This window comes from Cornus florida, unplaced genomic scaffold (assembly GCF_030987335.1).
Source record: "Cornus florida cultivar Cherokee Brave unplaced genomic scaffold, ASM3098733v1 CherokeeBrave_3.0.0_Hap2_Chr05, whole genome shotgun sequence".
NCBI classification, from domain to species: Eukaryota; Viridiplantae; Streptophyta; class Magnoliopsida; order Cornales; family Cornaceae; genus Cornus; species Cornus florida.
Window position 1 is genome coordinate 59,571,032 of NW_026775575.1, and position 24,966 is coordinate 59,595,997.

The 24,966-nt window shown below is 33.5% G+C and overlaps 7 pseudogenes; 1 reads left to right on the forward strand and 6 right to left on the reverse strand.

Annotated features, from left to right (window-relative positions):
• Positions 1 to 947: 947 nt before the first annotated feature.
• Positions 948 to 1,045, forward strand: LOC132310880 (small nucleolar RNA R71; annotated as a pseudogene).
• A 14,887-nt stretch (positions 1,046 to 15,932) lies between these two features.
• Positions 15,933 to 16,042, reverse strand: LOC132310536 (U2 spliceosomal RNA; annotated as a pseudogene).
• Positions 16,043 to 16,796: 754 nt separating this feature from the next.
• LOC132310527 (U2 spliceosomal RNA) lies at positions 16,797 to 16,945 on the reverse strand (annotated as a pseudogene).
• Positions 16,946 to 17,517: 572 nt separating this feature from the next.
• On the reverse strand, positions 17,518 to 17,726 carry LOC132310526 (U2 spliceosomal RNA; annotated as a pseudogene).
• Positions 17,727 to 17,789: 63 nt separating this feature from the next.
• LOC132310531 (U2 spliceosomal RNA) lies at positions 17,790 to 17,887 on the reverse strand (annotated as a pseudogene).
• Positions 17,888 to 18,241: 354 nt separating this feature from the next.
• Positions 18,242 to 18,464, reverse strand: LOC132310534 (U2 spliceosomal RNA; annotated as a pseudogene).
• Positions 18,465 to 19,678: 1,214 nt separating this feature from the next.
• Positions 19,679 to 19,797, reverse strand: LOC132310545 (U2 spliceosomal RNA; annotated as a pseudogene).
• Positions 19,798 to 24,966: the final 5,169 nt, after the last annotated feature.

Sequence of the window (24,966 nt, forward strand, 5' to 3'; positions counted from 1 at the left end):
CTCAAGGTTGTCACCGCATTGACATGTTCGATTGTGTGACCTTCCGATGAGGAATGAGTCTCCACAGCATATTATTGTTTTGGTGGTGCATTCAAAGACATCTTCCCTTTCTCTCTAGCATTCAAAATACTAGCTAGTTGCCCGACTTAGGTTTCTAGCTTAGCAATGGATTGGCAATGGGAATGAAGCAATTGAGTGTTCGCCTTTAGAGTACCTAGAGCGGTCAACACTTTCTCCTCGAAAGCAGGACTCTTAGAATTTCCTTCGAAATACGATGATTGGTTAGGGAAATGAGAATTAAAGAATTGATTTCCGTGTGATGATTGAAAAAAAGATCTAAAACCTTGGAAACCTTGGCCTTGCATTGGAGGTGGAACATACTTGTTTTGAAAACCACCTTGGGGAGGGTTTGAGCCTTCCCCTTGGTTTTTCCAAGAGAAGTTTGGATGGTTCCTCTAACTTAAATTGTAATGAGTGCCATATGGATTATTCCCTTGGTTGAAAAATGTAGCATTGACTTGCTCACGGTTTTCACTTGTCACATGTCCATGGGGACAATTGGAAGTAGAATGTAAAACACTTGAACAAGTCATGCAAGATTCATTAGATGCATGATGATGAACATGATTGGGCGAGGAAGACATTTGATTTGCTAAAGTTTGGTTAATCAAAAATTAATCAAACCTTTGAGATAAGGATTTCATCTCGGCAGCTATGTCATTAGAATTGTCAACTTGATATAAGCCAACATTCTTCCTTCCACCTAGATTTATACAATTTTAGAGGATAAAGATCTATGCATTGAATTCTCACTCATACTTGCATACAATTGCCACACATCATCCTCATGCTTATCAAGATAAGACCCACCCATAGATGCATCAACCATACCCTTGTGACTATCCGGTAAACTTTTAAAGAAATATTAAACTAGTTGCCACTTAGGTATGTCATGATGTGGGCACTTCCTAAGTAAGTCATTAAACCTTTCCCATGCCTCATGAAATATTTCCCTATCCCCTTGAGAAAATTTACGAATGAAAGTTCTCATAGCATTGGTCTTTAATACTGGGTAGTACTTCTTCAAGAACTCTTGTTGCATTTCTGCCCAATAAGTCATCGAAAAAGGCCTAACATTGTTGAACCAATATTTTACCTTATCCTTAAGGGTAAAAGGAAAGAGTTTGAGTCTTAACACTTCTTTTGGCATGTTCGTGTATTTCACTGTGGAACATACTTCAAGAAACTCATCCAAATGCTTATAAGGTTTTTCACTTGGAAGTCCGTGATAGTTGGGAAGCATTTGAATGGTTTGTGGTTTAATCTCATAGTGATGTGCTCTAAATGGGGGCAATTGAATGCAAGTAGGTGCATTGTATTCATTAGGCACATAATGGTCTCTTAAAGCAATGGGAGGATTCACAACAGGCGGTGCTACTCGAACACCTTGATTGCCTTACATAATGGGAGGTTGTGGAGCAAAAATTGGCTGAGGCATTCCCAATGGAATTTAGCCTTGTTGTTGTGGGGGAATGAATGGTCTAGACATGCCTAATGGTACTTGAATATTTTCATGATGCACATTAGGGTGGAGGATGCCTTGTTGGTCTATGTGACCAAGGTCCTCCACATGGTCGTCATTCAATTCCTCCATTGGTAAAATGGAGTGATGAGAACTACCTCTTCCCCCAGGATTATGAACAACCGATTCAAAATGCAAATTAGGAGGGACAAGAGTAGGATTTAATACCTACGACTATGCATGCACTTGCAACACAAATAACAAACAAATAACAATCACTTCACCCCCACAACAAATCAATCAACAAATATTCTCCATATACATTGATCCCATACTCCCATGTTTGAACAATTATGCAAAGAAAAGTAAATTGCCTCCACGCAGGCCAACGATTTATCTATGAAATGAAAAACTTGCCACCACGTGGGCCAATGATTTAACTAGAGATTAAGTTAGAAAGATCTCACAAAGGGTTCTTAAACAACTTCAATTAAACTTTCAAGTTTCAAGCCTTGCTATGCTTTACAAATTTTTAGATTTTAGCTCCTTTATGCTTTTGCTTAGCTTCACTTGGCTTCATTGCTTCCTTTGCTCTTTAATTCCCTTTGTTTAACTCTCTTATCTCAATGTACCTAGCCAATCAAGAACAAACACAATAAGTAACAAGAAAAAGAAAATAAAGTAAAGACATAATCAAAAGAGTACTAATTCATTTATTTCCAAAATATGGCATTACCAATTCAAATCCCCGACAACGGCGCTAAAAACTTGGTGTGTCATCGAACCAACATCTAAAAGATGTGCAAAAGAGTGTGTGAGTGTGCAACGTGGCCAAGTTTTAAATTTATAAAAGCCATTACTACCTCTAACTAAAAATATAGCTAGGGTGAGTAAGGATCGTCCCAAGGGATTATAGGCGTGCTTGTAATGGAAACAATGTATAGGGTTAGTAGGTCGAGTGATCAAAAGATGGTGTGTTTAGTTGATTAAACTATAAGTTAAACTAAACAAGTTCAATGTAGAATAAGCAATTTAAATGAAATTTAGAGAAAATAAGAGAGTGGGGTCTTGGGGTCTAGAGGTCACTACTAAACATCACCATTCTAGACATTGAATGCATAAGTAATGAGGGGAAACATATGTTGCAATTTGAGAGTGTGTGATTAATTGTTTCAACAAGCATGGATGACCAATCAAGCATATATTGTTTAAGCAACCTAGTGAATAGCACAATACATCAAACCAAGCCATTAATCCTTCCTTTAAGCTCACAATCCAAACACATCACATGGTTAGAGAATAATACTACTTGCATTCTTAAGCATGGAACATCAAACAATAAGCATGGATTGTCCTCCCATCTAACAACTAAGGCAACTATACTACAACTAAGCTACGGGTATGAAAATTAAACTAAATAAACTAAGGGAGAGGCACAATCCATCAAGACATGAGTATGAACCATCAAATAAACCACAATAGTATTCTATTAAGCACAATGCCTTGACAATCTCTAGATCCATAACATCAATATACATAGACATGCATCAATAACACAAATACTAGAGATAAACACATTAACATCTATTCTAGCATACATAGATATATGGATATAATCAAATGATCAATTGGAAGTATTAAACCACATAAATAATTGAATAAACAAGATTCATATATGAAATAAGTATCAAGACAAGATTACAACAAAAATCTCCTCAAAATACAAAGCATTAGAGTCTAGAAAGCATGCTTAGGGCTAACTCTAGCCCCAAGAAGATGTTTAGCCACTCATTGAAGTAGTCATCCAACCCTCAAGGGCTATCTCCATGGTAGGAATGACCTTCTTCTTGATGGAACCTTAGAAGAATGGAAGACCTCCCAAGAATGTGTCTCTAGCCTTTCCTCCTCTCGTTTTCTTCCTCTCTAAGAATGTTTCTAAATATGTGCATATTAAAGATCTTCCAAGCCCTATGTAAAAATGGCTCAAAATCCTTATATAGGAGGCTCAAGTGTCACACCCAATGGTCTGGATTCGTGCACTAGGGTCCTTCCAATGATTGCACCATGAGATAACTTTTAATGAGCTGGAATTTGATTTAATTCACACTTGAGAGGGTTCTATCGATCGAACTAAGTTGAGATCGATCGAACTAAGGTGAGATCCATCGAATGCTGCAGAGATCGATCATCCTTGGTGGTGCCTTTTTGAATAAAGGAAAATCTCTGAGATATTTTGGGATATTTTGGGAAACAGACAAGAGTGGTAGGTGGGGTGGTAGATGTGGATAAGATCGAATATTTTCGATCGATCGAAGATAAGTTGGATCGATCGAACATGGTAGAATCTTTTGGATAAGGACAAAGGCTTGGATCCATCTTGAAGTGTCAAGATCGATGCTGCTCTAATCAATCGAAGGAATGTTGAGATCGATCAAACTTGCTGATTTCCACACTTTACTTCATTTTGTTTCCAATTTGCTTATTTCTTCCATTCAGCTTGGGATTGCTTCTTTTAAGTTCTTATTTGGCTGAATTAACTTATTTTTGGGATAAGTACTTAAAAAGGGCAATAACAAGAAATTAGTCTAAAATGGGAAAGTAAGATAGATAAAGGTCCTAGAATACCTAAGCTTAAGGGGTTTAATTGCGCACTTTTCAGCACTCATCAGCATTCAAAATAGCCATGATACAGGGCACACATTCTCATTCTTCTCTTGTGAAGAAAACTCCAACAGACATGTTAGAATTGAACACAAGAGCGCAGAATTACATCAAGCTCGAAGAAAATGAGATGATCAGATAGCAAAGGGCGACCCTGGTTATAGTGGAAAACTGACTAAAGGAACGCCCGAATATCTCAAGAGCTCAGCGGGAACCCCCGAGTATCGAGGGAAGAGCTCCCGAGAAAAATTCACAAATAGCTGAGAAAGTTACACCTCTCAAGGTCACACTGACAAGGCTGTATCAGGAAACCAAAGCAAGGAAACTCTTTCCACTCCCTACACCTATCAGACAACCAATGGATCAAAGGGACTAAAGTAAGTATTATACTTTCCATAGTGATTTTAGACACTTAACTAATGATTGCAGGAGTCTGAGAAAATAGGTGGAAACCCTTATAGCCAAAGGTGAATTAGCTGAGTATCTAGCTAATTCAAGTCATCCAAGGCAAACTGAACATGCCAGACCGGCTCCAAGGGCTGTGGGAGATAATCAACCCATATAGGTCATTAACATAATTCATGGCCATCCAAAAGAGGACAAGCAGCCTGAAAACTCTTACAAGCTACAACTCAAACAGGCCAATAAAATGCTAAGGATTGGGGAAGTTAATTCGGTAGAAAACCGATTGAACCCGACCTAGATTTCCTTTTATAAAAGGGACCTACGAAGAGTGTAGCGCCCACACGAATATCCTCTAGTGATCAGTCTGTTGGCAGCAAACTGTACTCATTGATCCCGGCAGCAGCACCAACATCATAACTAAGTGGACATTCGACCAGTTGAAACTTAATCTGGAACAGATCCGACCCACTGGGAACCCATTGGTAGGATTTGACGGGAAGAGAGTAGAGCCTATTGGTGTGATTATGCTAACAGTCTCTGTAGCCAAAAGAACCTTGAAAAAGGATTTTATGATCGTGGACATTTATTCGACCTACAACCTGCTCATGGGTAGAGGTTGGATCTACCAAATGGGGGGAGTCCCATCAACTCTGCACTAGGTCATAGGGTGAGAGATTATTGATATTTGGGGAGATCAGAAGGTAGCGAAAGAGTGCTACCATACCACAATCCAACCAGATGATAAGGGGAAACAAGCACTGAAATAGCAATTACCAAGCTCCTCTCCTCTAAAAGAGAACGAAGAACCCGAGGAAGAATCCCGACCAAAGAACCCCTAGAAGCAGTACATCGATTGAAAGAACAGAAAGTAACTTATATTGGGGCCCTCCAGTCACCCGAATAAAAGGACGAATTGACAAAAGTCCTAAGGCAGAACGCAGATGTATTTGCCTGAAATCATTGGGACATGCCAGGAATCAATCCCAAAGTGGCATGGCATAGGCTGAATGTGGATCCAAGCTTTCGCCCAGTGAAACAAAAATGAAGAAGGTTCACCCTAGAAAGGATAGAATCATTGCAGAGGGGGTTGACCAACTCCTAGAAATAAGATTCATTCGAGAAGTCCAGTATCCACAATAGCTCACAAACGTAGTCGTTATCCAAAAGGAGAATGGCAAATGGAGGGTGTGCATTGATTTCACCAACCTGAATAAAGCCTGCCCCAAAGACAGCTTCCCACTCTGGAAGATCGATCAAATGGTGAATACTACAACTAGGTACGAAAGATTAACTTTTCTTAATACTTACTCAGGTTATAACTAAATCTCGATGGCCCCTTTGGATAAAGAGAAGACCTCTTTCATCACCAAATAATGTACCTACTGCTATTAGGTAATGCCCTTCATAGGGGTAACCTATTAGCAGTTGATTAACAGAGTGTTCGAAAAGCAAATCGGGAGAATGGTCGAGGCTTACGCAAAAAAAAAAAAAAAAAAAAAAAAAAAAAGGGCAGGTGGTCGCAGATTTCCTTTTGAAAACTGATCCAAGAGAAGGGTAACAGATTACAGAAAATTCCCTCTGGAAATTATTCGTAGTTGGCTCCTTAAGCTAGAATAGCGCAGGAACAGGACTGTAGATTGTAACCCCCGAGGGGACTAGACTCCATCAAGCAATCAGATTAGAGTTCCCTGCCACAAATAATGAAGCAGAGTACAAAGCACTCTTGGCAGGACTAAGGTTGGCCAAAGAGCTTCAGGTAAAGCATCTTCTAGCCTTTAGTGACTCACAACTCGTCACTAAACAAGTGATAGGTGAATACATTCTAAGGGAAGAAAGGATGAGTGCTTACAAAGAAGAAGTGGAGAAACTAGCAAAAGGTTTTGACACAATAGAATTCAGGTGGCGAAGGCCCCAAGAGCCGAATGCCCGATCGAGCTTGACTAACAGAGCTATTTAAGTCCTTAAAAGCCGAACGGCCCCAAGAACCAATTGCAAAATAGGCGAAGGCCCCAAGAGCCGAACGCCCGATCAAGCTTGACCATCAGAGCTGTTTAAGTACTTAAAAGCCAAATGGCCCCAAGAGCCGATCACAAAATAGGTGAAGGCCCCAAGAGCTGAATGCACGATCGAGCTTGACCAGCAGAGCTGTTCAAATCCTTAAAAGTCGAACGGCCCCAAGAGCCGATTGCAAAATAAGCGAAGGCCCCAAGAGTTGAACGCGTGATCGAGCTTGACTAATAGAGTTATTCAAGTCCTTAAAAGTCAAACGACCCCAAGAGCTGATCACAAAATAGGCGAAGGCCCCAAGAGCTGAACACCCGATCGAGCTTGACCAGCAAAGATGTTTAAGTCCTTAAAAGCCGAACAACCCCAAGTGCCGACCGCATCAAGAGGCAAAGGCCCCAAGTGCCGAATGCCATACTAGACCAAAATCTTCCAAAGATTTGTCTAAGCACAAAAAAGCCTAACGGCCCCAAGTGCCAATCGCACCAAGAGGAAAAGGCCTTAAGTGCCGAATGCCATACTAGACCAAAATCTTCCAAAGATTTGGCTAAGTACAAAAAAGTCAGATGGCCCCAAGTGCTGATTGCACCAAAGGCAAAGGCCCCAAGTGTCGAACGCCATACTAGACCAAATTTCCTAAATTTGGCTAAGTATAAAAAGCCGAACGGCCCCAAGTGCCGATTGATGAACGCTGAAAAGTGCGTAATTAAACCCCTTAAGCTTAGGTATTCTAGGACCTTTATCTATTTTATTTTTCCGTCTTAGACTAATTTCATGTTATTGACCTTTTTAGGTACTTATCCCGAAAATAAGTTAATTCAACCAAATAAGAGCTTAATAGAAGCAATCTCAAGCTAAATGGAAGAAAAGAGTAAAGTGTGGAAAATCAACATCTTCGATTGATCTCAACATTCTTTTGATCGATCAGAACAACATCAATCTGGACACTTCAAGATGGATCCGAGCCTTTGTCCTTATCCAAAAGATTCCGCCATGTTCGATCAATCCAACTTCTCTTCGATTGATCGAAAATATTCAATCTTATCCACACCTACCACTCTTGTCTCTTTCCCAAAATATCCCAAAATATCTCAGAGATTTGTCTTTATTCAAAAAGGCACCGCCAAGGATGATCAATCTCTGCAGTATTCGATGGATCTCACCAACGTTCGATCGATCTCAAAACAGTTCGATCGATCAAACCTCCTCAAGTTCGAAAAAAATAAATTCCAACTCATTAAAAGTTGGCTCATGGTGCAATCATTGCAAGGACCCTAGTGCAAGAATCTAGACCATTAGGTATGACACTTGAGCCTCATATAAAAGGATTTTGAGCCATTTTTACACATAGCTTAGAAAATTGAAAATATCTTCTTGACTCATATCATATGTCACATCTTAGAGAGGAGGCTAGAGACTAGAGAGTTTTTACACATTTTTAGGAGTTCTTCCATTCTTCTAGGGTTTCCATCAAGAAAGAGGTCATGTCTACCATGGAGGTAGCCCTTGAGGGTTGGATGACTACTTCAATAAGTGGCTAGACATCTACTTGGGGCTAGAGTAGCCCCTAAGTTTGCTTCCTAGACCTAGTGTTTTATATATTTTTGGGGATTTGCTTGTAATAAATGTTTTGATCTTGGATTTATATACATATCTTGTGGTTTCTACTTGATGTGTATGGATTAATGCTTTCAATTGATTATCTACTTCTAACCATATGTTTATGTATGCTAGAATGGATAATTCATGTGCTTTTCTTTAGATTTAGTGGAGTTTATGCATATCTATGTGTATGGATGAAGTTAATCTAGAGATGGTCAAAACATAGTGCTTAATTGAACACTCTTGTAATTTATTTGATGGTTCACACTTGTTTCTTGATGGATTGTGCCACACCTTTAGCTTACTTAGTTTAATTTCCATGTCTTTAGTGTAGATGAAGTATAATTGTTTAAGATTCTTAGATAGGGGGACAATCTATTCTTGTTCCTTGGTGTTCCATACTTATGAATGCAAAGGGTGTATGTTTCTAGATAGTTGTGTGTGCATACATTGTGGTTTCATTGAATGGATTTTGGTCTCACTTGATAGGTTATGCTTTCCATATGATTTGGTTAGACAATCTATACTTATTTGCCATCCATGCCTAGTTTCAATTAATGTCACACACACACAAAAGTTACAATTCAATTTCCCCCATTGATATACAATTGCTAGTGTCTAGTGAAGTCAAGCTTAGTGGTGAGCTCTAGTATCTCAAGTCCTCTTCTCTATATTGTTTACCTATATTCTAAATTGTTACCTTTTACTTGCTTTAATTTCAATTGCATTGTAGTTTAATTGACCAAACAAACCATCTTTTGATCACTTGACCTACTAACCCTATACATTGTTTCCATAGCAAGCACTCCTACAATCCTTTAGGAAGATCTCTACTCACCCTAGCTATATTTTTAGTTAGAGGTAGTAGTGGCTTTTATAAATTTAAAACTTGGCCACATTACACACTCACACTCTTAGTGCATCTTTAAATGGTTGGTGCCCGCGATAACCACCACCGATCGCACCAAGAGGCAAAGGCCCCGAGTGTCGAACGCCATATTAAACCAAAATCTTCCAAAGATTCGGTTAAGTACAAAAAAGCCGAACGGCCCCAAGTGCCGAACTCCATACTAGACCAAATCTTCCAAAGATTTGGCTAAGTACAAAAAAGCCGGACGGCCCCAAGTGCCGAACGCCATACTAGACCAAATTTCCTAAATTTGGCTAACTATAAAAAGCCAAATGACCCCAAGTGCAGACTGCATCAAAAGGCAAAGGCCCCAAGTGCCGAATGCCTTACTAGACCAAATTTCCTAAATTCGACTAAGTGCAAAAAGCCGAACGACCCTAAGTGCGAAGGCCCCAAGAGCCGAACGCCCGATCAGATTTAATCAGAAAATTGATCAAGTCCAAAAAGCTGAACGGTCACAAAAACCGATCGCAAAACTAGACAAAGGCCCCAAGAGCTGAACGCACGATCACACTTGATCAGAAAATTAATCAAGTCCAAAAAGTCGAATGGTCACAAGAACCGATTGCAAAAAATTAGGTGAAGGCCCCAAGAGCCGAACGCCCAATCACACTTGATCAGAAAATTGATGAAGTCCAAAAAAGCTGAACGGTCATAAGAACCGATCGCAAAAACAGACAAAGGCCCTAAGTGCTGAACATCATACTAGACCAAATTTTTCAAAATTTTGGATAAGTACAAAAAGACGAACGGCCCCAAGTGTCAATCACATCAAGAGGCAAAAGCCCTAAGTGCCGAATACCATGCTAGACTAAATTTTCCAAAAAATTGGCTAAATGCAAAAGCTAGACATAACAAAAAAATTCCAATGAGCACAAGCAGTTAGGAAAAATGTGAAAAGGAAGGAGCTTCCATTAAAAGAAAAAATTCTTTCTACAATAAAAGCAATTCACCTTTCAACAGAGCAACAAATTCTATCTTCTTAGGCCCAGCGGATGGCTCACCATACTCGCCGGTGATCAGGAGACCCTGCTCGGCATCATGCTCATCAGCATCGCCATAAGCTCTCTCCGCAGAGGGAATGTAATACCCCTAATTTCAGAAGGATAGTCCTGGTATTTAATTTATTGTTTTAATTGAATTTTTAATTTTTAATTATTTAAATTGTTTAGTAGCTTGTGTGTTGGACTTAATTGATTATTTGATTGTTAATTGATTACATGCTTGTTTGTCTTGTGTTGTTTAAATTACTTGTGGATTGGTTTATTTAAATGGTGTTTTATTTTCTTTTATTATTATGGTTTTAATGGAATTATTTTAATTGGTTATTTAAATTATATTTTGTTTTTTTTAACTTAATTATATTTTAGCGTTTAAATTATTTATGTGGCTTTGTGATTTAAATGTAATTTTAGCTGTTTCATTACTAGGGTTTTATGTTATACATTGTAGTTGGGTTAGAGCCGACTTGTTGTTGGTTTAGGATTTAATGTAGGGTTTAGATTAAAACCTATAAATACCTAAGCATACACCTGCTAAGGGTTACAAAACAAACCCTATTCAGCCTATTCATGAATACTATGAAACGGAGAGTTACAGAGAGGAATATAGAGAGTAACAGAGAGGGAACTTTGAGGGTTTAATAGAGAGGCTCAAGGAGGAAGGAGTGGGTTGCTTCTGGGTTAGCCAAGAGTAACAGAGGCATGGAACAAAGTTGGAAGTTCAGAGACGTGGATTAGAGTTTCAAATCTGAAACTCAAAGGCAAGTTTATGTTCTTGCTATTTCCCTTTAATTCATGTTCTGTGCATGCCTAGCTAGACTCCAGGAGTTTAATTAATGCTAAAACAAATTAATTATGCATGCTTAATCAAAATGAAACAGAAGGTTGCAGAGTTATACATACCTGTTCGTGTTTTCTTTAGTTTTGTGATCTTTATGCATGAATTGTTGTTTAAATTGAATCTTTGCATGTTAAAACACTTAAAATAATTTAGTATAGACATATGGGACGTAGGTTGAAGCTTAGAGGCCTTAGCAATGGAGTTTTAGGGTTTACAGAGGCTGAACGAACGAAGAAGACGGCATCAGCACCAACTTAGCCGACTCAGTTGGAAACTGAGCCGACTAAGTTGGCAACTTAGCCTGCTCAGTTGGAAACTGAGCCGACTAAGTTAGGAACTTAGCCTGCTCAGTTGGCAATTGAGCCGACTAAGTTGGGCCGCGACCTGGAACTTAGTTTTAATTGCCCAGAATTGTTTTGGAACCTATTTTAAGTAATCTAAATGGGTTAAATGGACTTTGGGTGGTTCTAAAATGCATAATACACTTCTTATGCTTAGGAAATTTGACAATACGGATATGTAAATAAATTTTTATAAATTATTTAAAGGATGAATCAGTATAAAAGCATACAACTTAGCATACTGATAATGGATGGAAAGAACCAAATTGCTTAACTTAATTTTAGGCAATATAATGGATTATAATAAGATTATAAATCTTATATTGGATGCATGATAGATCATTTTATGTTTAAGGTTTGAACTATGCATGCTCTGGATGTTAATTGTTGGAATATTAAATTCTCTAGTGCAATTACATGAATTAGTGCTGGGATTTATATTGCTAAAATTTTAAATACTTTTCTGCAATGATATGGATAATGGTTTGGATTGTAAATTACTAGCTTATTATTATGTTTTGTAATTTACATGGATATGGAGGATTGTATGCACCGGTATGGGACGGTGACATACTAGGGACGGTTTAGCTCAAAACGCTTAAACCTACCCTAATGGATTAAAGGATGGATTGAAAAATATTGAATCCAAATTGTGATGGAGTCAGATCAACTGTGACTAAGTTAAATGGCTTCCTGGATTAATGGATGGTAGTTAAATCATATCAACTGAATAAGTTGAGTGACTAACTAGTTTGTATATTGTATGTCATCTCAATAAGTATTTGAATGACATACCCTGGTTTTGGACGGACTTTATATATATGTTTATGGTACCACGAGAAGAGCTTGAGTCTCATACTCGTTGGTTAGGGTGCGTATATGCAGTGGATGCGTAGCTGGTTAAAGTAGGTTGAGGTGTACCCTGTTAGGTATAGGTACTCATGCCCACCTTTGAGTGCGTTTTCACATGTTGCTTTCTATTCAGGTTGAGACCCCTACTGTAGTCCAGTGAATATCCCTTAGTGTGGATAATATATGTATGGACTAGATAGATATTGTTGAGCTATCTAGGATGTATCTGCGTATCGGATTACTGCTTGGATCGTAGTAGAATAGGACTTGCATATGGGCCTGACCCACTCTTTATTTTTCAGGTGTCGGTCAGTTCCAAGGTTAGAGCTTGGACGTGCAGAGCAGATACAGATATTCATTCCTCTGACTACGTAGGAATCTTTTCTATGTTTAGCTTTAGATTCTATTTCAGATATTTTAGTTTCTATTGGGTTTTAATAAGGGGTCCACTGGATGGATTCCCGAGTTATACACTTATGGAGTTTTAGATTAACGGATTTAAATAATTATGTTTTGAGGATTTTTATTCTAGTTTCTTTCAGCTTATTATTTTTATTTCTTTAATTCAATATGTATTCCGTGTTCGTTAAAATATTAATTGTTTGATATTCCCTCAGGTTTGGGCTTGGGCCTGATCAACCCGTGTCTCGGATCCGAGGGGTATCACAGGGAAGCTGTCCCTGAGCAAAGCCAAGCCTAAACCCTTTGGCATATCAAAGATTCACAATTTGGGTAAAACGAGCAAACATCTCCAAACCCCCATCTTTGCAGGTCTAGATCAAAGAGTTTGTTTTCCCAAGCTGCCAGCTAAGCTCGATTGCCTTGTTCTCCAGCTCCCCAACTCTCCTACCAAAATATTTGAGTGACTTCTGCTGCTCAGCCTTTTCATTCTTAGCTTCCTTAAAGGAAGCTTCCAGAGCATCTACCTTCTACTGTAGGGCAGCGGTTTAATTCGCCTGAAGGGAATCAGCCGAGAGCTTCTTCATAAGGGAAAACATCAGAAAAGAGCTCTGCAAATAAATAGCATATCATTAGTAAATAAAGACATAAAGAAAAATAACATAAAACAAAGGGCAAATCAACTACCTCCATGATGGACTTGAGGGAAGAGAAAGCAGGTCATCAATGCTCATCTGTTGCTGAAGAATCTCATCCCTGGGTGGCCACATTCCTTTGGCCAAACCCATCAGTGTCTTTGGGTCTTCAGCTCCAAAGTCACCGAAGGTAAAAAGGATTGAGGGGAAATCGAAAAGTGGGCAAATGTAGAACTGAAAAAAGCATTTCACCCACTTTCAAACCTTGACCAGTGCTAAAATTTAAACCATGAGGATATTCCTCTATGGTAACATCAGGGGGAACATAATTTTTTCTCAACTGAGCAATAGAGAATGTTCTCCTCAGTACAATATCGAGGGGAAGGACTATCGGGCCCGCAATACAACCAGAGGTACTAATTCTAGCCGCCGAAGTATCCGACTCAGAGGCAGATGCTTGAACACTGTGAGTCTATTCATTACTCTCGTAACTCATGATAAGGAAATCAAAGAACAAAGGCAGAGAAATTGACTGACCTTAACCTGAAGGGATTACTGAGGAGTAGCAGGCACGTCTTTTTGCACAAAGTTAAGACTTGATTGCTAGTGTAAGTAACCGAACAACAAGTGTCCAATATATAGCAAGTATAAGATGGATCATGAAGAGGCAAGCGCAAAACCCCAAATCTCAAAGACCAATTGGCAATGATAAGCAGTAACAGCCGCAGAAACTTCTCCACTTCCAAAAAACAGTTACAATTCCATATATGAATTTAATTCATAAATATAATTGGGGGCAAAGTGTGGAGGAGAATTTCCCCACCAATCATAACATGCCATGTGTCCACAGAACAATTATAAAGAAGCAATCCCAATCAACCCACACGACTCAGGAGCTCGATCAAGAAGGGCCTTAGGGAGGCAAAAATGGCCCACTTGGCTAAATACAGCCCATTCAATAAAAACAACAGGACAAAGAAGCGGCCCAACCCATTTGTATTCAAACTTTGTAACTCCCATTTACATTCAAAACTGTGTAACACCCATAATGAAGTCAATGGCATGCAATAAGGGCACCATGAATGCCCACCATTGAAAACTGTTAGTAACTGCTCCATAAAGAGCTCTGTAAAGGCAAATAAATAGAAGATGAATGAGAAGGAAAAGATGATCGAATTCCCCTGAAAATACTTCTTCTGCTGTCTGATTCATTTACATTTATTCTAAGTTCTTGATTTTTAACTTATTATTTTCCTAAGTGTTCAGGTGTAAAAATTTGCACCTATAAGTACCTTCAGATTTATTGAATGATTTGATAACTTATTAACTTTCAACTATAGAATATTAATCAATTCAATTGGAAGGTCATTAAATGGATGATTTAATGATTTTATTTTGTCCCATTAATTTCTTCAAAGAGAAAATAGAAGAAAGTAGCTCTGGAGTTTTATGGGAATTTTGTACAAATAAAAATTAAATAAAGGCATGCAATTTTCTGTAAAGGTGATTGACAATAATCCAAGCTGCCAAAGACTTAGCTGTTGTTTAGCCTCCATGTCCATGACCAAAGCCTAATTCAACCAACCCTAAGGAAGGCATATGAGATTTATGTGGCCGAAGTGAAATGCCGAAAAATAGGGCAAATTGTTAATAGAAGTTGGCCACAGACGTTCCTCTCGAGATGGAAGAGCTATAATAAGCCTATAAATTGGGTGACCTCAAAGCCGATGGTATGGTTAATCCATTCAATGGGAACATGCGGAAACTAAACTAGAGCTTGGTTAGTCAATTAACATATATAAATAATACATGGATTAATGAAATAGAAAACATAAAATAAAAATTAGAAGATTCCTGTTAATGATTGTTGTTGAACGAAATCAACTTAACTTCGTTCGATTTTTTGAAGGATGATTGTCACCAAACACTACTGTTCTTACATAGTGCACCAACTATTGATGCAAAAATCTGTATGATCCGGAGTCCGGTGTCAGTGACGGAGTGAGAATTTTTGTTCGAGGGGCATATTGTACACTAAATACATATAAATTAACATTTATGAAGTATATATACATAAAGAGAAATAGGTGGATAAATAGAGATACATATTGATATTTTTGGAATAAGGTAAATTAATAAATTACATATATAGAATATAATGAAATAATTTAGGAAATTTTTTTTAAGGAAACATATAGAGTATACAAGGGAAGGAGAAATTTGAGGGGGACACTTTTACACATTTTCAAAAAATATATACCTATTATTTGAAAATATATATATCTATATAATAAGGAAAGGAAAAAATCCAGGAGGGGCACGTGCCCCCCTGGTCCTATACTGGCTCCGTCCCTGACCGTCGGCCGGTCAAGTTAGTACTTGATGATAAATAGGGAGAAGAAAAGGCACTTTGTATTTAATTTTTTGCGTACCTTTTAAGTTGTCCGACTTTTCTTTTATAAGAGAATTAATGACAGTCGTGTTCACCTAGGGAATTGGTTCTATTCCACATAGAAGTCATTGTTATCCTATCTATGTGTAGTATATCCAAACTTCTTAGGCTTTTGTGTCTGTTAGACTTGTACTTGGGCTAACATTCCCTATCAATAGGTGACTTGTTTATTTTATTTGGTAACTTATAGGATTTATTTTAATTGGTAACTTATTTTATTATTTGTTAAATTATTTATTATTTTATCTATAAATGATTTGAAATATTATTGAATTTCAATTAAAAAATTACCTATTTAATTTTAATTGATAATTTATTTAATAATTTTAAATCAACATCTTGATTGAATTTCAATCAAACAACTTCTGCTAAGAACAGATACTACACTAATCTTAGCCAAAAGGCCAAGAAAGGTATGATTAAAATTTCTTTAGGTCTATATTTTTATAAGAGGCTTCCATGTAATCCTCTATAAGTGGGATAAGAATAATGTTCGGTAAATTATTTTATTAAATAATTACCTATTTTATTTTAGTACGTAACTTTTAACTTAATTAAACAATTACCTATTTAATTTTAATTGGTAATTTATTTTATTATTTGATAAATTATTTTATTAAAATTTATTTTATTTATAGAAACTGTTTTATTTTAATTCATTTTATATCAATTAATAAATATTTTTTTATATTTTTTATTATTTGGTAAACTATCATTTTATTTATAGAAAATCTTTTATTTTAATTCATTTTATATCAAAATTATTTTATTAAATAATTATGTAAATTTAGCTTAATATCATGCCGGCCATGTATTAGATATTAAACCGATAAGAATAGATACTACACTTGATCTTTCATGTAATCTTTTATAACTCAAAATCGATGTGGGACCAGAAAAATATTTGGTAAATTATTTTATTAAATAATTACCTATTTTATTTTAATATGTAACTTTTAACTTAATTAAACAATTATCTATTTAATTTTAATTATTTTTATTAAAATTCATTTTATTAATAGAAACTCTTTTATTTTAATTAATTTTATATCAATTAATAAATAATTTTTAATATTTTTTATTAGTTGGTAAATTATCATTTTATTTATAAAAATTCTTTTATTTTAATTCATTTTATATCAATTAATAATTTTTTTTTATATTTTTTATTATTTGGTAAATTATTTTATTAAATAATTACTAAAATTTAGTTCAATATCATGCTCCACAGAATACAAGGCCGGTGGCCCTTGTATCAGATATTAAACCGATAAGAACAGATACTACACTTGATCTTAACCAAAAGGGTGAGAAAGGTATGACTAATATTTGTTTACATCTATATTTTAATAAGAGGCTTCATGTAATCCTTTATAACTCAAAACCGATGATGTAAGACAAGAAAAACATTTGGTAATTTAATTTATTATTTGATAAATTTAAGTGACTGATTTTATATCCATTAATTTTTTTTTATAATTAATAAATAAATAGTATAGAAAGTGGTGATTGGTTTCAGAACAACTAATTTTTATTAATTAATTCTTGAAACCCCCAAACAAAATATCTACTCCTTACTCAAGTTCTAGTGTAGACTAAACAATTATCTATTTAATTTTAATTGGTAATTTAATTTATTATTTGATAAATTATTTTATTAAAAATTCATTTTATTTATAGAAACTTTTTTATTTAAATTCATTTTATACCAATTAATAAATATTTTTTTTATATTTTTTATTATTTGGCAAATTATTTATAATTACCAAAATTTACGTATTTTATTTAAATAGGTAATTTTTAACTTAATTAAACAATTAACTATTTAATTTTAATTTGTAATTTATTTTATCCCTAATAAGCATACTTCAGCACGATTTGAACTTTGATTTGGAGGGTGCACCAAAACTTGGTAGTAGTGCAACACCAAGGAGATGCTAGGATTACTAAAGTAGCAAGTTACTTTAGTTGACCTGACCCAAAAAAATTTAGTTCAATATCATGCTCCACATAATATAGGGCCGGTGGCCCGTATATCAGATATTAAATCGATAAGAACAGATATTACACTTGATCTTAGCTAAAAGGCCGAGAAATGTATGATTAATATTTCTTTAGGCCTATATTTTTATAAGAGACTGTCATGTAATCCTTTATAACTCAGTATAGGTATAGATATAAATATAGATACAGGGCCTTAGATATTAAACCGATAAGAACAGATACTACACTTGATCTTAACCAAAAAGCTGAGAAAGGTATGATTAATATTTTTTTAGGTCTATATTTTTTTGAGAGTCTTCCATGTAATCCTTTATAACTCAGGGGCGGAGCCAGGATTTTAATTTAGAGGTGTTGCAATGTAAAAATATATATATATATAATTTAAATAAGAAAAAAAATTACATACTATATACATCATTCTTAGGTGCAAAAAGAAGATTGTTAAGAAGTAGGGGGCTAAAAAAATTAATAAAATGAAGAAGAAGAAGAAAAAAAAAGGGAAGAAAAATGAGAAATTTGAAAGGAAAAAAAAAAGTAGAGTTTGAATAAAGAAGGAAAATTTAACTTTTTTTTAAGGAGATCAAATGAATATTAAGAGCAGAAGAAAAAGGAAAGAAAAATTTAGAAATGTAAAATTCTAGAGGAAGCATTATATAGAAATTTTCTTATAAATGTATAAATTAAAATAAAAATTACTATATTTTATAGTGGGCGAAGCCAGGCGAGGAGGGGCATGTGCCCCCTCTGGGCACACACTGGCTCCCCAGGCCTTATATATTAAACCGACAAGAACAGATACTACACTTAAACTTAGCCAAAAGGCCGAGAAATGTATGATTAATATTTTTTTATGTCTATATTTTTGTAAGAGGCATCCATGTAATCCTTTATAACTCAAAACCGATGTGGGACCAGAAAAATGTTTGGTAATTTATTTTATTACTTGATAAATTATTTTAATTGATTTATTTTATATCAATTAATTTTTTTATAATTAATAAATAAATAGTATAGAAAGTGGTGATTGATTTTATATCAATTAAATTTTTTTTTATAATTAACAAATAAATAAATACTGAAATACTGAAAGATACTACACTTGATTTTAGCCAAAAGGCAGAGAAATGTATGATTGATATTTCTTTATGTCTATATTTTTATAAGAGGGTTCCATGTAATCCTTTATAACTCAAAACCGAGGGACAAGAAAAATGTTTGGTAATTTATTTTATTATTTGATAAATTATTTTAAGTGATTGATTTTATATCAATTAATTTTTTTATAATTAATAAATAAATAGTATAGAAAGTGGTGATTGATTTTATATCAATTAATTTTTTTTATAATTAATAAATAAATACTGAAATATTGAATGACTAAAACTCTTTGCATATTTAATAATAATATAGATATATATAGATATAAATATAAATTATTTTATTTTTTGATAAATTATTTTAAGTGATTGATTTTATATCAATTAATTTTTTTTTAATTAATAAATAAATAGTATAGAAAGTGGTGATTGATTTTATATCAATTTTTTTTTTATAATTAATAAATAAATACTGAAACTCTTTACAGATTTAATAATAGTATGGGACAAGAAAAATGTATGATAATTTGTTTTATTATTTGATAAATTATTTTAAGTGGTTGATTTTATATCAATTAATTTTTTTATAATTAATAAATAAATAGTATAGAAAGTGGTGATTGATTTTATATCAAGTAATTTTTTTTATATATTAATAAATAAATACTGAAATACTGAAAGATACTACACTTGATCTTAGCCAAAAGGTCGAGAAATATATGATTAATATTTATTTAGGTCTATATTTTTATAAGGGGCTGCCATGTAATCCTTTATAACTCAAAACAGGACAAGAAAAATGTTTGGTAATTTTATTATTTGATAAATTATTTTAAGTGATTGATTTTATATCAATTAATTTTTTATAATTAATAAATAAATAGTATAGGAAGTGATTATTGATTTTATATCAATTAATTTTTTTATAATTAATAAATAAATACTGAAATACTGAAACTCTTTACACATTTAATAACAGTATAGATATAGATATAGATACAGGGCCTCATATATTAAACCAATAAGAACAAATATTACACTTGATCTTAACCAAAAGGCTGGGAAATGTATGATTAATATTTCTTTAGATTTATATTTTTGTAAGAGACTTCCATGTAATTATTTATAACTCATAAAGGATGTGGGACAAGAAATTTTTTTCATAATTTAATTTATTAATTGATAACTTATTTTAAGTGATTGATTTTATATCACTTAATTTTTTTATAATTAATAAATAAATAGTATAGAAAGTGGTGATTGATTTTATATCAATTAAATTTTTTTATAATTAATAAATAAATACTGAAATGCATGATTAATGTTTCTTTAGGTTTATATTTTTTTAAGAGGCTTTCATATAATCCTTTATATTCATAACCGATGTGGGACAAGAAAAATGTTTGGTAATTTAATTTATTATTTGATAAATTATTTGAAGTGATTGATTTTATATCAATTAATTTTTTTATAATTAATAAATAAATACTGAAAGATACTATACTTGATCTTAGTCAAAAGGCCGAGAAATGCATGATTAATATTTCTTTAGGACTATATTTTTATAAGAGGATTCCATGTAATCCTTTATAACTCAAAACCGATGTGGGATAAGAAAAATGTTTGGTAATTTATTTTATTATTTGATAAATTATTTTAAGTAATTGATTTTATATCAATTAATTTTTTTTAATAATTAATAAATAAATTCTATAGAAAGTGGTGATTGATTTTATATCAATTAATTTTTTTTATAATTAATAAATAAATACTGAATGATGGAAAGACTGAAACTCTTTGCACATTTAATAATAATATGGATATAAATATATAGTAGTGTTCAATTACTCCCCAGGACTGGGTGTAAGAAATTATAAACTCACTTTTTATTGTAAACTTAAGATCTAATCCTACTACAATTAGTTAATTATTATTTTTTCTTTTTTTTAATAAACTTAAATTTTCTTTCCATACCATTAAATATCGTTAAAGAAAAATGACGGAACTAGACAATTTATTAAAGGAAATAAGAATAAAATAATTTGGTTACTTTTTGCCAAATTCGCAAACAGCCATTAAGACTGAAGAAAAATTAATCTAAAATTAAAAGTCATCATTTTTAGTTTCTTTCCACTTTATCAATTCTATTGATAAATTATGAAAACATATACTAAATGATTTTAAATAAACAGAGAACATAATTCTTCATTAGAATACTATAAATTAAGGACCTTGAAAAAACTTAGGATTTGCCATGATATTATACATATTTTGGCATGTTTTTACAGGATCAACAATTTGAACATTTAATTTACCAAAAAAGAAAAAAAACCCCTGACAACATTTAGATGGATATATAATAATATATTAAGAGTTGTTTTGCCTGACCTTTCTAAAAAAATTATGAAGCCAATAGTCTCCTAATTCTAAATTAGTTGTTGAACAAATTCAAAATTTTTTATTAAGGTGAGTATAAAATATGGATCAATCTTGAAATTTGATTTTTGATTCTAATCAATACTTCTCAAGCAATCTTTATTTAATGACCATTTTATATATCTCTTTTGATTAATTTTATTTGATTTCTGTTACTACTTGCAAATTTATTGAACAAACAATCGGTAGTGATGGGGAAAGGTTGTTTTAGTGGACAAAGAAATCCAGACAAAAAAGTAGCCGAATTATTTTATTCTTGTTTCCTTTATCAAATTGTCTAGTTCTACACCCACACCCACACCCACACCCTAGACAATTTGTTAAAAGATACAAAAATAAAATATTAATCGTACATTTTTCGACCTTTATTTGATCTCTCTCTCTCTCTACACCCACACCCACACCTGACTATAAAACCAACGAGTAGTCTCACAAATTTTTTTCTTTTTTGGTCTTGGTACTATTGTTTTACTTTTGCTAATGTTGTTTAATTGCTTACATTTTGATAAAGAGATTTGGCAACCAAAATTCAAACTCTCTCTCTCTCTCTCTCTCCCCCCCCCCCCCCCCCCCCCCCGGCACCCGCACCCGCACCCACCTGACTATAAAACCAACAAGTAGTCTCACAATTTTTTTCTTTTTTGGTCTTGGTACTATTGTTTTACTTTTGTTAATGTTGTTTAATTGCTTACATTTTGGTAAAGAGATTTGGCAAACAAAATTCAAACTATAAAAGGAACGGCATTGGAGAGAGCAAGGACATGGAGCGCGACAGGATAATTATGGAAAGTCAGTATTAGCTCCAAAAAAAAAATAGCAATGGAAGAATTAGATTGATTTTTTTTAAAAGAAAGATATAGAAGGATTTTGTTTAATTGTTTGAATAAAAAAAAAGTCATAAACAAATATTGTTATTTACCTAAATTGTTTTTATTTATTTTAAACTAAATATAAGTCTATATGGACTTCTTTTAAATTGATATTTTGGCCTTTCTAAAGAATCAAAGTGATACGACTGTATGTTCAAACATGATAGCATAATAACAATCAGACTAATTTTCAAGATATTTTCAATTGTCTGAAAAAAAAAAAAAAAAAAAAAAGAAAAAGTTATGTTACTATTATTCTAAGAACGAAAAATGATATAGAGTTGAAATTAAACATCATTTCCTACTTACACATAAATGTAGTTGAATGCATTCAAAGTTGTAATGCTACGTTTGGTGTACAGGAATGGAATGAAATGCAACTTGGAATGGAATGAAATGCAACTTGGAATGGAATGAGAATGAGAATGAAATGGAATGAATATTACCATTCTAATGTTTGGTGTGACACGGTGAATCGTTATGGAATAGAATGATTATTACCATTTTATTGTTTGGTTGACTATCATTAAATATGTAATGGAATGATTTTTCTCAAAAATATCATTTTCTTTATTTTTTAATAAAATCAATCTAATTAGTATTTTGTCAGTATAATTTTATCCAAAAACGGGTTGAATACTTAACCTAAGAAGCTGATGTAAAGGCTAATATATATATATATATATATATATATATATATATATGTAATATGGTTGAAAGTCCTGTAACTTTTTGTCAATGGTAGTTTTGGGTATATTCAGAAGAGAGGAAAGGTGAAAAACATTTACCACTTCTTTATCGTGAAAAATGGAATGTGAAAGATTTTTGGTCTATGCAAAATATTTTTGCCTTATTGGAATGTGATGAAGGACTTATTGGGAATATTACAAAAATATTTAATCTTACTATGGAATGGAATGACCATTCCATAGGTTTAGTAATTGAATGGATTTTCATTCCATTGGAATGGTCATTTCATTTCATTTCTGTACACCAAACAAATGAATGGCTGGAATTGACATTTCATTCCTGCACACCAAACGTAGCATAAAGGTGCTTCTTAAAAACCTGGAAATTTATTGTGTTATTTTGCAATATATATATATATATATATATATATATATATATATATATATTAAAGAAAAATTTGATTTTGAAAAAATAATTTTCGCTAGATATTTCTTTATCCAGCCCTAAAAATCCTAAAATATTTTTAAAAATCCATTTACCTTCACTTTTCACCACTTTCCATCCAATCAAACCAAACTTTTTTAAAGATTTTTTTTATTATATTTTTTGGTCATTGGCAAGAATCTCACACGCACACCATACTCACACACTCACTTTACTCCTTTAAAGACTCAAAATCTCACAATTCACTTTAAGACATAGAAAAGATACATTCATACATTGGCCACAAGACCTTGGTAAAAACTAACTTAATTTAAAAAATAACATTTTTCATTATTTATATATTTTTATTGAAGTATCCACATGAAGAAATGTGAGATTTTATGACAACCGTTGATGAATGGGCCGCACTTTCCCACAAAATTAGGACCGTGAAAAAAAAAACTGGCCCCATCGGGATTATCGATCTTTTTAGTATCCACGTGAAGAAATGTGAGTTTTTAATTCAAAAAACAAGTGTAGGTAAGCGGTATCAGAGGTAAAAATGCTGTCAGGTCCCATCTGGGAAGTGTTGTGTAGTGTAGTATAATGCTCTAGCTTAGAACATAACAAGTGTTTTGTGATATAGTGTTCTGAAATGAGAACAAAACATGTTTAGGATGAAAATTTGGAGTGAAAATTTTGAAATAGAAATTATTATTATTATTTTTTTATGATTAAAATAAATTAACTACGGAGCTTGATTCGTTTGCAAAAGAAGAATTACAGAGCTTGATTAGTTGATTTAGAAAAAAAAAAAATTAAAACAAAACCCATACACACAGAATTGCAGTTGCAGAGAGAGAGACTAGGGCAATTGGGAGGCTGAAATGATTTGCCCTAAAAATGGATTTGCAGAGTTGAGAACGAGAATACAGACGGAGGCGTTTGGGAGGCTAAAATGATTTGCCCTAAAAAAAATTAAAACAAAACCCATACAAGTTTGCAGTTGCAGAGAGAGAGAGAATGAGAATAGAGATGGAGGCGTTTGGGAGGCTGAAATGATTTGCCCTAAAAAAAATTAAAACAAAACCCATACGAGTTTGCAGTTGGAGAGAGAGAGAGAGAGAGCAAGAATAGAGATGGAGGCGTTTAGGAGGCTAAAATGATTTGTCCTAAAAAAAATTAAAACAAAACCCATAACAGTTTGCAGTTGCAGAGAGAGAGAGATTGAGAATAGAGATGGAGGCGTTTGGGAGGCTGAAATGATTTGCCCAAAAAAAATTAAAACAAAACCCATACATTTGCAGTTGCAGATAGAGAGAGAACGAGAATAGAGATGGAGGCATTTGGGAGGCTGAAATGAACGATGGGATGAATGAACGAGATTAGGGCCTGTTCAGCTGTAGTAAATATTGGGCTAGAACAACATAGAATACCAAAATCTTGTTCCAGCTTTTGGGCCAAATAGTAAATTTGTTTTGAAAGTGTTTTGTTACTGTTGAGAACAAAACACTACGGGCCAAACAACGTTTTGGGCTGAAATAGTGCTACCGTAGCACTTTTGGAACAACAGAACACTAAACACAAACACCAGGGACCCAAGTAAGTCTCTCTCACTCTATTAAGCTAGGTCGATTCCACACTATCGTCTCTAATGAAATTAAATTATACACAAATGAAAGTGTATATATATATATATATATATCTATATATATATATAATAAAGAAAGTGAAAACCCTAGAATTATACAATTTGCAGCTTTTATATTTGTATATTCAATGTATAGTTGTATATTTTACATTTCATGGTTCATGATAAAAG